The sequence below is a fragment of the Hylobates moloch genome, unplaced genomic scaffold (genome assembly GCF_009828535.3).
Source record: "Hylobates moloch isolate HMO894 unplaced genomic scaffold, HMol_V3 SCAFFOLD_2, whole genome shotgun sequence".
Classification (NCBI taxonomy): domain Eukaryota; kingdom Metazoa; phylum Chordata; class Mammalia; order Primates; family Hylobatidae; genus Hylobates; species Hylobates moloch.
In genome coordinates, this window is record NW_026652277.1 from 167,148,175 (window position 1) to 167,162,768 (window position 14,594).

General features: G+C 40.3%; 1 long non-coding RNA gene across 1 annotated transcript in view; it reads left to right on the plus strand.

Moving 5' to 3' along the window:
• The window catches only part of LOC131381857 (uncharacterized), a 20,734-nt gene extending 18,992 nt beyond the window's left edge, over window positions 1–1,742 (plus strand). The window contains exon 3 of the long non-coding RNA XR_009210853.1: window positions 1,668–1,742. This is a non-coding gene — a long non-coding RNA (uncharacterized LOC131381857). The remainder of the gene's footprint in view (window positions 1–1,667) is intronic.
• The last annotated feature ends 12,852 nt before the right edge of the window (window positions 1,743–14,594 follow it).

Sequence of the window (14,594 nt, forward strand, 5' to 3'; positions counted from 1 at the left end):
TATATATTATATAATATATATTTATTTATATAAATAAATATATAATGTATAAACAAATATATAAATATACATGTAATATATAAATAAATATATAAATTATAATTATATATTATATAAATATATAAATTATATTAATTAATATAATTAATATTAATATATTAATGTAACATATAATTATATATGTACATATACACATATATTTGTATATGTATATATAAATATGTATTTATGTTTGTACATATTTATATAAATATATAAATACATATATAATTACATATAAATATATGATATAAATATATATTTATATCTATATATTTACATATATTTATATATATTTCATATATATTTATATATTTTGTGATTTTTTTATCACACTAGAAAACTGATCAATTAAAACAGAAAACTCCTATTTAAACTTGAAGCTTTAATACTTCAGTAATTTTATTATATAATACTATTTTAACATTGTAATAACATTGTAATATTTGCTTTGGCCAATACTGCCTGAAAGTAAACTCATGGCTATATTCTTAAAACCTAGATATGTCCTAAATTCCTGAATAAAAAGGGATAGACTATTGCTTTTTATAGAATTTTATACTTTTTGTAAAAACATTCCCCAAAGTAAATAAGATACAATTTGATTGTATTTATTTTAATTATAAGAAGACACTTTTTGGGCATTTTCCCTCCAATCTACATGGACTCTCATCCATTCTTCTAACTGAGCACTTAATGCAGCAGATGGCTAGAGAACATGGATGGGGTTAGCTACAACTATGTTCCCCTGAGAATCACACGAGCTAGTCCCTAGTCTGTGTTCTTTGGGGGTTTAGAGATTGGCAGGCATTGCTAGGGTCTGGTAGCATCACCTAATTCACTGGGTCCAATTTCCATTTTTCTTTAATACGAGGGACTATATTGTGGGTCAAATGAGGACAAGAAACTAATGTTTATGAAAGAACCCAGAGAAGAAACAGTGCTCGGTGGTTTTCAAGTTTTCAACTCTGGCTGCACTTTCCACTAACTTGGGCAGCTTTAAAACAGTGATGCCTGGACTCCGCCCCAGAGCAGCTGAATCACAATTTGTATTCGTTGCAAAAAGTATTGTTTAGAAGGGTGCTTTTAGGAGCATCTTGCAGTGCTCTTATAGGGGCTGAGGAAGTTTGCCCATGCAGGGAGGCAGGACTTGCTTCATTTTCAAGAGACGCAGAAGCTGGGCAGCAACCTTTCCTGTTAGTTCATTGTTGTGTTTTTAGTCACAAAACAGGTCCCGGTGCATAATAAGTCTAAATAAATATCTGTTGAATAAATAAATGACGAAGTATAAAGACTAAGCTGTGTTTTCTCCTCATGGTAGGGATATGCACTCTAGGTTCTCTCATCAAATGTGCAGCAGATTTCTCTCTAGCCATTTCACTCGCAAACTGGCATCTGTCTGACAGGCGATGTCTTAAGTCTTTTCTTATTGAATGCTATTTTATTTCTTGATGTTTTCTTAAAGAGTAGATGATGTTTCATGTATTATTTTCTGATTAATAAATGAAAATGAGATTTTATGTTATGTTAAAATAACGTTAAGAGATTTTACTGAATAATCTATGTTTTGAGTAGATAAATTAACCGCAAAATAAAACCATTTTCATTTACCCTTTCTTCCCATCCAGAAATCAAAATGTTGTGGTCAAAATCTTCCTGATGCAAAGGATGAAGACTGGTCTTGGATAAAATCTATGTCCTGGGATACAGATACACAATCTATAAAAATCTCATAGGGCACTGAAGACATCTATGACACTGACCACAAGTGTGATCTTCCGTGGTCCCAACTTTCCAAAATGGAAGAATGACCCGGCTGAGGGAGTTCAATGGGACTATGCTAACTAACATATTCCAATAGAAAGAAACGTATGATGCTTTAAGAACTTACATGAACATTATCACAGTAATGGCTAATACTTTATCCATGAATGATACTGAAGTGATTCCATGCTGTAATATAAGGATTTGCTAAAATTACATCATAATTTATAATGTTATGTCATATATACATATTTTACTCATCTGTAATTTTGTTAGAAATAATTTTAGCAGTTACTTCACAAGAAATGAAAAGTATTAGAAATAAAAAATTTGTGTATTCATGAGTGCTTTGTGTAGTTTTCCTTTGAGGTACTATATAGATAGCTTTCATTGACTACTAAATTTTTTTTCCCAAATAGAGGAAACAGACGAAATTATACACACACACATGCAAAATTTCCTTAGCACTTAGCACTTGGCACACTTAAGTGTCTAGTACAGATATGTGTGTGTGTATAAAATCAGAAGTAGATGAGCCATTTCAGGGATATTTTATTGCCTATACTAACTAAAAAATGGGATCTGAAATTTTAAGTTTGGAATGATAAATTTTCTTTAGTATTAAGGACTTGGATTAGGAAAAATCCAAGCATACAACTTTTTGGCTACTACCACTGCTGAAAAACCAAAAGAATCACATACATAGACAGTGTTCTCTTGCAACATTCTGGAAAGACTATGACATTCTAGTATCATGTAAACTGTTACTCCATTTTCTTTACTCATGTGTAAGTAGCTCTATAACTAATTTAAATCTTGTGTGAAACGTGTGAATGCAGTCACTTCTTTTTTTTTTTTTTTGAGATGGAGTCTTGCTCTGTCGCCCAGGCTAGAGTGCAGTGGCACGATCTCAGCTCACTGCAAGCTCCAACTCCCGGGTTCACACCATTCTCCTGCCTCAGCCTCCTGAGTAACTGGGACTACAGGTGCCCGCCACCATGCCTGGCTAATTTTTTTGTATTTTTAGTAGAAACAGGGTTTCACCATGTTAGCCAGGCTAGTCTTGAACTCCTGACCTCGTGATCTGCCTGCCTCGGACTCCCAAAGTGCTAGGATTACAGGTGTGAGCCACTGTGCCCAGCCAGTCACTTCTTATTTTACTTTTTTTTTTTTTTTTTTTGAGACAAGGTCTTGCTCTGTCACTCAGGCTGGAGTGCAGTGGTGGTATCATAGCTCACTACAGCCTCAAGCTCCTGGGCTCAAGAGAACTTCCTGCCTCAGCCTCCCAAGTAACTGAGACTACAGGGGTGTGCCACCATGCCTGGCTAATAAAAGAAAAACATTTTTTATTTGTATTTTTTTCAAAGCCAGGGTCTCACCATCTTGCCTAGGCTGGCCTTGAACTCCTGGGCTCAAATGATCCTTCTTCCTGCCTTGGCCTCCCAAAGTGCTGGGATTACAGGCGTGAGCCACTGCGTCTGCCCCTACAGTGATTTTTTTGAAAAGTAAATCCTCCCTTCTATTCTACCATCTATATCTTCAGTTTTCCTCCAATTTTGTTGACCATGTCATCCATTTCCTCCAATGTCTCCTTTTCTTTCCTTCTCCTTCAACTGCATTCTCATTGACCTGAGAATTTCTCTATTCCTTCAATTTCTGAGGTCTCATTCATTTTTTAGTGTTCAGTTCTCAGATGATGTCCCAAAACCCATCCAGTTTCTCAGGCCCTGACTCTTCTTTGCCACCCCGACAGCTTATATCTACATCCCCAGAAGCTGATTCCCCACGGCTGGAGCTGACCAGTTTCCAGATCACAGTCGCCACACTCCCACCCTGCTAACTGGCTGCTCCTCTCTCTTCCCTGTTCCTATCACAAGCATCGATATTCTTCAGTCTCCCACGGGCTCTACTCCTAAGCAGGGAGGCCCTCAAGGGCTATTCCTGCATTGTTCTGTACTAGAGTGTGAGCTTCACGCGGGCAAGTCTCAGGTCTGTTGTGATCAATGCTGTCAGCCCAGGGTCTAGAGCAGCAGTGCCCAACATGGAACAAACATGCAGCGTGAATTTTTGTACAAATGACATGAACAGCTCCATCTATCCATGACATACCACATACCTTTGCTTTGCCACATGGATTTTAAAAATATATTAAAGTAGAAAATTATCTCAATAGATGCAGAAAAAGCCTTCGATAAAATTCAACACCCCTTCATGCTAAAAACGCTCAATAAACCAGGTACTGATGGAACCTATCTCAAAGTAATAAGAGCTATTTATGACAAACACGCAGCCAATATCATACTGAATGGGCAAAAGCTGGAAGCATTCCCCTGAAAACCGGCACAAGACAAGGATGCCCTCTCTCACCACTCCTATTCAACATAGTGTTGGAAGTTCTGGCCAGGGCAATCAGGCAAGATAAATAAATAAAGCATATTCAAATAGGAAGAGAGGAAGTCAAATTATCTCTGTTTGCAGATGACACGATTGTATATTTAGAAAACCCCATTGTCTCAGCCCAAAAACTCCTTAAGCTGATAAGCAATTTCAGCAAAGTCTCAGGATACAAAATCAATGTGCAAAAATCACAAGCATTCTTATACATCAATAACAGACAAATAGAGAGCCAAATCATGAGTGAACTCCCATTCACGATTGCTACAAAGAGAATAAAATACTTAGGAATAAAACTTAAAGTGATGTGAAGGACCTCTTCAAGGAAAACTACAAACCATTGCTCAGGGAAATAAGAGAGGACACAAACAAATGGAAAAAAATTCCATGCTCATGGATAGGAAGAATCAATATCGTAAAAATGACCATACTGCCCAAAGTAATTTATAGATTCAATACTATTTCCATCAAGCTACAATTGACTTTCTTCACAGAATTAGAAAAAACGTTAAATTTCATATGGAAGCAAAAAAGAGCCCATACAGCCAAGACAATCCTAAGCAAAAAGAACAAAGCTGGAGGCATCAAGCTACCTGACTTCAAACTATACTACAAGGCTACAGTAAAAAAAACAGCTTGGTACTGGTACCAAAACAGATATATAGACCAATGGAACAGAACAGAGGCCTCAGAAATACCACCACACATCTACAACCATCTGATCTTTGACAAACCTGACAAAAACAAGCAATGGGGAAAAGATTCCCTATTTAATAAATGGTGCTGGAAAAACTGGCTAGCCATATGCAGAAAACTGAAACTGGACCTCTTCCTTACACCTTATACAAAAATTAACTCAAAATGGACTAAAGATTTAAATGTAAGGCCTAAAACCATAAAAACCCTAGAAGAAAACCTAGGCAATACCATTCAGGACATAGGCATGGGCAAAGACTTCATGACTAAAACACCAAAAGCAATGGCAACAAAAGCCAAAATAGACAAATGAGATCTAATTAAACTAAAGAGCTTCTGCACAGCAAAAGAAACTATCATCAGAGTGAACAGGCAACCTACAGAATGGGAGAACATTTTTGCAATCTATCCATTTGACAAAGGGCTAATATCCAGAATCTACAGGGAACCTAAACAAATTTACAAGAAAAAAACAACCCCATTAAAAAGTGGGCGAAGGATATGAACAGACACTTTTCAAAAGAAGACATTTATGCAGCCAACAAACATTAAAAAAAAGCTCATCATCACTGGTCATTAGAGAAATGCAAATCAAAACCACAATGAGATACCATCTCATGCCAGTTAGAATGGCGATCATTAAAAAGTCAGGAAACAACAGATGCTGGAGAGGATGTGGAGAAATAGGAACACTTTTACACTGTTGGTGGGAGTGTAAATTAGTTCAAACATTGTGGAAGACAGTGTGGCAATTCTTCAAGGATCTAGAACTAGAAATACCATTTGACCCAGCAATCCCATTACTGGTTATATACCGAAAGGATTATAAATTATTCTAATATAAAGATATATGCACATGTATGTTTACTGCAGCACTATTCACAATAGCAAAGACTTGGAACCAACCCAAATGCCCATCAATGATAGACTGGATAAAGAAAATATGCCACATATACACCACGGAATACTATGCAGCCATGAAAAAGAATGAGTTCATGTCCATTGCAGGGATATGGATGAAGGTGGAAACCATCATTCTCAGCAAACTAACACAGGAACAGAAAACCAAACAACACATGTTCTCACTCATAAGTGGAAGTTGAACAATGAGAACATATGGGCACGGGGTGGGGAACATCACACACTGGGGCCTGTCGGTGGGTGGAGGCAAGGGGAGGGATAGCGTTAGGAGAAATAACTAATGTAGATGACGGGTTGATGGGTGCAGCAAACCACAATGGCACATGTATACCTATGTGACAAACCTGTACATTCTGCATATGTATCCCAGAACTTAAGTATAATTAAAAAAAAAAAAGAAAATAATAACCAATATTTGTGGATCACTGTTTTCTGCGTTTGATACTTATCTGCTTTATTTCTTACAAAAACCTTATGATGAGGCAGAGGGAACATATTGTTAAACTTCCATTTTAGAAATGTTAAACAGACTCGATGGGCAAGTAATGAGTCTAATTTCTTCACCTGAATTTGGTTTCATCTTCTCTTAACTTCTTATAGACTTTGCTTCATCTAGAATCTCCTACTGGCTTTGTCTCATGTGACTGTCCCCTGCTTTCAACTCCCACTCTCTCAATGGCTCACTCTCTCTTGCCTAACAATTGGAATATTGTACTAATTAACCTCCTATTTTCTTTTTCTTTTTTCTTCTTCTTTTTTTTTTTTTTGACATAGAGTCTTGCTTTGTCACCCAGGTTGGAGTACAGTGGCATGATCTTGGTGCACTGCAACCTCTGCCTCCCAGGCTTAAGTGATCCTCCTGTCTCAGCCTCCCGAGTAGCTGGGACCACAGGCTCATGCCACCATGCCCTGATTTTTGTATTTTTTTGCAGAGACAGGGGTCTCACTATGTTGCCCAGGCTGGTCTCGAACTCCTGGGCTCAAGCAATCCACCCGTCTTGGGATTACAAGCATGAGCTACCATACTTGGCCCTATTTCCATTCTTAACAAAATTCTATTTTATACTTCTACCAGAATTACCTTCAAAAAATACAAATTTGATGTCATTCTTCTTAAAAACTCCAATAGTTTCCCTGACTCCCAGAAGATTTCATCTTTTCCCAGACATGGTAATACAGAAACTAGAATAAAACAATTTCTATAATCCAGATTGAAGAGTAATGAAAAAATAATTTGGTACAAGAAATTTTCAATTAGCCTTCATGGTGCAGGGAGTATGGTTTCAGTATCTTTTGAAAGTAACATGTATTGGCCGGGCGTGGTGTCTCATTCCTATAATCCCAGCACTTTGGGAGGCCGAGGCGGGTGGATCACCTGAGGTTGGGAGTTCGAGACCAGCCTGACCAACATGGTGAAACCCTGTCTCTACTAAAAATACAAAATTAGCCGGCCGTGGTGGCACATGCCTGTAATCCCAGCTACTTGGGAGGCTGAGGCAGGAGAATCGCTTGAACCCGGGAGGTGGAGGTTGCAGTGAAACGAGATTGTGCCATTGCACTCCAGCCTGGGCAACAAGAACGAAACTCCGTCTCAAAAAAAAAAAAAAAAGAAAGTGACATGTATTTTTCTGTATAATAATTTGAAAGACACAAGCTTCAAATGGCATTCATTTTATGTGTGTAGCAGTATTATAGTAATAGTTAATACAGCTATCCATAAGATGTACTTAGGGCTGATGTGTCTAGCTAGCTAAAGGCAATACTGCTTATTAAGTATTGCTCTCATATTAAAAATCAACATTTGTGAAACACACACAATGTGCTAGAATGGCCTTGGTTAAACCATCAGGCAGAGCCAGTCTACAGACAATGCTGCCTCAATTCCTAGATGTCGTGGAAATAAAACTCTTAATGTTTTATTACCTCATTGTCTGAAGTTAAGTCCTATAGGAGCATAACAGTAGGCCAGAGTCATAACATTGCTTGACGTAATGTCAGCACACTGATGCTAAGTTCTTTTTTTTGTTTTTCTTTGAGACAGGGTCTCACTCTGTCGCCCAGGCTGGAGTGCAGTGGCATGATCAGAGCTCACTGTAGCCTGGACCTCCTAGGCTCAAGCAATCCTCCCTCCTCAGCCTCCCCCATAGCTGGGACCACAGATGTGTGCTACCACAACTGGCTAATTTTTTTGTAGAGATGAGGTTTCACCATGTTGCCCAGGCTTGATGCTAAATGATGCTACTGCCAAATCCAGCATGGTGATGGCTTTCCTGTATCTCATTTGAACTCATGAATGTATTTAATGTAATTCTCTTATGTTCAGCTGTCAAGGAACTTACATTTTATAGTATCATTTTTTTCTGGGAGAATCTTTTAGCTACTACCACTTTATAAAATCCCATTCTTGTTTTCTGTGAGGTTTTTAAAAACAAGATAACCAGATGTAACTCTATGAAGATAAATTATGGGTGAAAACTCTTTCAACTAAATTAATTCAATATAGTGTTGTGCAAAATGCTATGCATTCCTGTCATTTGGGGGAGGTGTTGAAATTTCTAAAGACCCTTCCTAAATGAAATCAGTATAAAAGATGTGAAATCATTACTTCATATTTTCTATCAGTAGCTTCAGTTATAATTCAGGGACCCACTGAGATGCTGCTGGCTGCCAAGTTTACCACAGCAAGGTGGCAACCCGCTCATATTATCTATTTAGAAACCCAATGCTCTATAGGTGGCACTCCTTTTCTGTTATGTTTGGAGAAAGATAAATGATTGTGAAATAAAGAACAAAAGAAATTAAAAAGGGTAGCAATGTATGAGAAGATAAGTGATTGTGAAACAAAGAATGGAAGAAAGTAAACAGTAGCAATGTATGAAAATTTCACCTTCATAGCATTTACTTAATACATTTTACTCCTACATAACTAGACTATTGAACAAACTAGAATATTGAACAAACTGGACTTGAGAGGAGGCAGGCAGGACACAACCTTATTTTTCCTTCCACTGACTCTTTAAGCCCAATCTGTGGACTTGTTTCTTTGCCTCCTGGATGAAATGTTGAGCAGATTCCACAGCTTTTCTGGTTACTTTTTAAAAACACTGTGAAATGCATAATGTAAAATTTAACCATCTTAACAATTTCTAAGTGAACAATTCAGTAGTGTTAAATATATTCATATTATTGTGCCACCAATCTCTAGAATTTTTTCATTTTGCAAAACTGAAACTCTAAACACATTAAGCAACAACTTCCTGTTTCTCCTCCCTTCCAGCCCTAGCAATTACCGTTCTACTTTCTGTCTCTATGAATTTGACTACTCCAGATATCTCATATAAGTGGTATCATATAGTAGTCATCTTTTTTGTGAGTGGCTTATTTCACTTAACATGATGCCTTCAAGTTTTACCCATATTGTAGCATTTGTCAGAATTTCCTTCATTTTTAAGGCTGAATAATATTCCATGGTGTGCGTATACCATATTTTGTTTATCCATTCATTCATGCATGGATACCTGGGTTGCTTCCACCTCTTGGCAATTGTGAATAGTGTTGCTATGAACATGGGTATACAAATATCTCTTCAAGATCTTGCTTTCAATTATTTTGGATATATACCCGGAAATGAGATTGTTGGATCATATGGTAATTCTACTTTTAATTTTTTGAGGAACCATCATGCTATTTTCCATAGTGGCTGCACCATCTTGCATTCCAATGACAGTGTACAAGGGTTCCAATTGTCCCACGTTCTCATGAACACTTATTTTGTATTGTGTTTTGGGTAGTAGCCATCCTAAATGGTATATGGTGATATCTCATTGCAGTTTTGATTTGCATTTTTCTAATGATTGGTGATGATGCATATCTTTTCATATGCTTGTTGGCCATCTGTATATCATCTTTGGAGAAATGTCTATTTAATTCTTTTGTCCATTTAAAATTTGGATTATTTTGCTCTTGTTATTATTGTTGAGTTGTAGGAATTCTTTGTGTATTCTGGGTATTAACCCCTTTTCAGATAAATGACTGGCAAATATCTTTTTCTATTCCATAGGTTGCCCTTTCACTCTGTTGAATGTGTACTTTGGTACACAAAAGTCTTAAATTTTGATGTAATCCAATTTGTACATTTTTACTTTCGTTGCCTGTTTCTGGTCATGTTTAAGGTACTAGAACCTCTAGTTAAATAACCGAGTCTAATACAGTGCAATAGTCAAAACTCTGGACACTCCACCAGTTGGAAACCTCTTCCTCCAGCATGCAGCCAGCTTCAGATTGGACGATCTGTGGTGGAGTGGCAGAGGGCTGGCGCTGGTGCGCCTGGCTTTTCCTCTTTTCTCCAAATTGCTCTCAACTTGTTGCAGGTGCTTGTTGTTTCTGACCCGTCTGTTAGAAGGTGTCGGGCCCAGGGAGAGCAAGAATCTGCAGAGGTGGTGCACCCGTGATCTACTCTCAGAGTCCTCTAGATGGTGGGTATCAAATCTTGGTTCTTCCTCTCAAAGAAAACTTTTGAGGGTTCCTCAAAGAACCCATGAGGGAGCTGGCTGTAGTTCTTCTGAAGCCATGCACTGATCAAAAGAAGTGTGCCCTGACATTAGTGGTCAGGGACAGCAAGTCCTTTTGGGTCTTAGAGCTGGTGTGAGAAGTATCTGATGCTGTACTGCTGCTGGCCCTTGGTGCACCAGGCAGCCATGCCATGTCTGGCACTTTTGCCTGTGAGATGCCCAAAGGCATTAGGCTGTGGTTAGTGGGAAACATGAGCAATGGTAGGCTGGTTGTGTGGGAGGTGAAGGCTGAGCAGTCCTGCTGTAGACTGACCTGAGGGAGTCCAAATGCGCCTGCTACCATGGCTTGTCTTTTACTACGTGGTGTATGAATCCACTAGTTGTTGTTTGGTGGTACATTACATTTTGCGGTAGCAATTAACTCCAGCTCCAAGGAACACAGGTTGAACTCCTGAGCTCTCCCCTTGAAGCTTCCTTCCTGCCTAGACACTGCGTGGTACATCAGTATCTCCAGAACAAGCGCCACCCCTGGTCTCCCTGCGCTACCCGTCTACAGCGTCATGCGGGGTGGGGCCTAGTGCTCACAGCCTGCTATCTCTCTGCAGGGCCTTGCAATTGGTGCCTTTCTTAGGATGTAGCAGTATCAGGTGCTACTGCATGGTTCTCAGCCTCTAGGGCCTTGGCTTCCCCTGAGGAGGGAGTCCCATTTAAACATCCTGCTGGGCGCGGTGGCTCACGCCTGTAATCCCAGCACTTTGGGATGCTAAGATGGGTGGATCACTTGAGGTCAGGAGTTTGAGACCAGCCTAGCCAACATGGTGAAACCCTATCTCTACTAAAAATACAAAAATTAGCCGGCTGTGGTGGCGTGCGCCTGTAATCCCAGCTACTTGGGGGGCTGAGGCAGGAGAATCGCTTGAACTTGGGGGATGGAAGTTGCAGTGAGCCGAGACTGCACCACTGCACTCCAGGCTGGGTGACAGAGTGAGACTGTCTCAAAAAAAAAAAAAAAAAAGTCCAGTTACCTGACTATATTACAGAGAACAAAGAAAACTAAAACAAGTAGCAGTTTAAAAATGAGGCACTAGTGAACGTACTTGATAAAATTACCTCTGAAAAAAATTTTTAGGTACTTTATTTTATTTATTTATTTATTATTATTATTATTATTATTATTATTATTATTATTATTATTATTTGAGATGAAGTCTCACTCTGTCGGCCAGGCTGGAGTGCACTGGTGTAATCTCGACTCACTGCAACCTCCATCTTCCGGGGTTCAAGTGATCCGCCTGCCTCAGCCTCTTGAGTAGCTGGGACTACAGGTGCATGCTACCACGCCTGGCTAACTTTTGTATTTTAGTAGAGATGGGGTTTCACCATGTTGGCCAGGTTGGTTCCAAACTCCTGACCTCAGGTGATCCACCTGCCACAGTCTCCGGAAGTGCTGGGATTACAGGCGTGAGCCACTGCGTCTGGCCATAATTTTAATAATAGTATCTGAAATAATGTATCTTATTAACCCATCTTATAACAACAAGTGACTCAATGCTGAAATTCAAGCAAAACCAACGTCATGATGTCTTAGTCTGTTTTCTGTTACTTACAACAGATGACCTGAAACTGGATGATTTATTAAAAAGAGGAATTTATTTCTGACAGCTCTGAAGGCTGAGAAGCTCAAAGTTGAGGGGCTGCATCTGGTGAGGGCCTTCTTCCTGGTGGGAACTGTGCAGAGTCCTGAGGTGACAGGGCATCACATGATGTGCTGGCTCAGGTCTCTTTCCCCTGCTTAGAAAGCCACCAGTCCCACTCTTGTGACATCCCATTAATCAATCAACCCATGAATCCTTGAGTGGGTTAATCTATTCGTGACGGCAGAGCCCTCATGACCCAATCACCCCTTAGAGAGCCCCCACCTTTTAATACTGCCACATTGAGGATTGAGTTTTAGAGGGGACAGTCAAATGGTAGCATTCCACCCCTGGTCCCCCAAAACTCATTTTCTTCTCACATTCATTCCACTCCCATAGTTCCAAAGTCTGAACTAATGCCAGCACAAAATTCCAGTTCAAAGTCCAGAGCCTCACTTGTGAGCCTGTGAAACCAAAACAAGCTATCTTCTTCCAAGATACAGTGGTGGTACAGGCATTAGACAGATACTCCTATTTCAAAAGGGAGAAATAGGCAAAAAGAGAGGAGTAATAGGCCCCAAGCAAGCCCAAGACACAGCAAAGAAGACATCAAATCTTAAAGCTGGAGAATAGTCTCTTTTGACTCTATGTGCTACCTGCTGTACACACTGGGGCAGAGGTTGGGGCCCTAAGGCTTCAGGCAGCTGCCCCCACCCCCTGGCTTTGCTGGGTGCAGTTCCTGTGGCAAAGCACCTGAAGCTTTGCCACGCAGGCGCTGCATGCTGCTGGGGACTCCACCGCCCTGGGGTCCTGGTGGCGGTCCCGCTCCCGTGGCTCCACTAGCAGCCCTGGTGGGGACTCCCTGCAGCAGCTCTGACTCCACATTTCTGCTAGCATTACTGTAGTGAGGGCTCTCTGCAGTGATGCCATCCCTGAACATGTCTCTACCTGGCTTCTAGGCTTTCAGCCACATCCTCTGAAATCTAGGTAGAGGCTGCCATTCCTCCACAGCTATTGCTTTCTGCAAGCCTGCAGAATTAGCATCATGAGACACCATCAAGGCTACAGCTTGTATCTTCTTGAGCAGCGGGTTGATCCACACCTGGGACTACTTGAGCCACAGCTGGGGCAGCTGAGAAGCACCTCACCAGAATTTGGTGAGCAGGGTCCTGAGGTGGTCCTGGGGAGGGAGTCTGTGGAAGGTGTCTTGGGCTCATCCCTGCCCTCATATGCCTCTGTGCCTGTAACAGCGGGGGAGCCTCAAAGGTCTTTGAAATGGCTTTGCGGTCTTTCTTTCATTGTTTTGAGGAGAAGCACATGGCTTCCTTCTAACTGTGCTAATCTCTTTGGCAAGAGGTCACTGTGCTACATCCTTGATTTCCTCTTCTAAACATGCTTTTTCACTTTTTTTGAGGAAGGGTCTCACTCTGTTGCCCAGGAGTGCAGTGGTGTGATCATGGCTCACTGCAGCCCTCTAGGCTCTGGTGATCCTACTACCTCAGCCTCCTGAGTAGCTGGGACTACCAGTAGCTGTGCACCACCACACCCAGCTATTTTTTTTTTTTATTTTTTGTAGAGGTGGGGTTTTGTCATGTTGTGCAGTCTGGTCTCAAACTCCTGGGCTCAAGTGATCTGCCTGCCTCAGCCTGCCAAAGTGCTGGGATTACAGGCGTGAGCCACTGTGCCCAGCCATTTTTCACTCTTTATATGGCCAGGCTGAGAATTTTCCAAATCTTTCTGCTTTGCTTTTCTTTTGGTTATAAATTCCGTCTCCAAGTCATTTTTTTCCCTCTCACAGCTTAATGTTAGCAATTAAAAGTAGCCATGCAGCAGCCTGAATGATTTTCTGCTTGGATATTTCTTCCACAGATACCCTAGTTCATCACTTTCAAGTTTGCTCTTCCACAAAGCCCTCAGACATGGACACAGTTCAACCAAGTTGGTTTTTTTTTTTTTTTTTTTTTTCTAATTTATAAAAAGGATAGCCTTTACTCTAGGTTCCAAGAGAGTTCCATTTGAGACCTTGTCAGAATGGCCTTCATTGTCCAAATTTCTGTCAGTATTCTGGTCATGATCACTTGAACAATCTCTAATGAGTTCCAAACGTTCCTTAGTCTTCTTGTCTTCTAAGCCTTTACCAGAATGAATTGGAGGCTTTTTCTGGCCTTGGCCTGCTCCTCCAAATGCTTCCGGCCTCTGCCCTTACTTTCACGTTTTCAGGTATTCGTTATTAGCGACAGCCCCACTTCTGATACCAATTTTCTTAGTCCATTTTCTATTGCTTATAACAGAATGCCTGAAACTGGATAATTTATAAAGAAAAGAAATTTACATATATCGATGATAATTGCTTTCCAGAAAGATTGTGAGGGCCTTCTTGCTGGTGGGGACTCTTTGCAGGGTCCCAAGGTGGTGCAGGGCATCACATGGCAAGCGGGCTGAGTGTGCTAGTTCAGGTCTCTCTTGCTCTTCTTATGAAGCCACCAGTGCCACTCCTGTGATAACCCATTAATCACTTCACTCATTAATCCATTGATCCATGTGTGGATGAACTCATACATGAGGGCACAGCTCTCATGACCCACCACCTCTTAAAGGTCCTGCCTCTTAAAACTGCCACACTGGGGATTAAGTT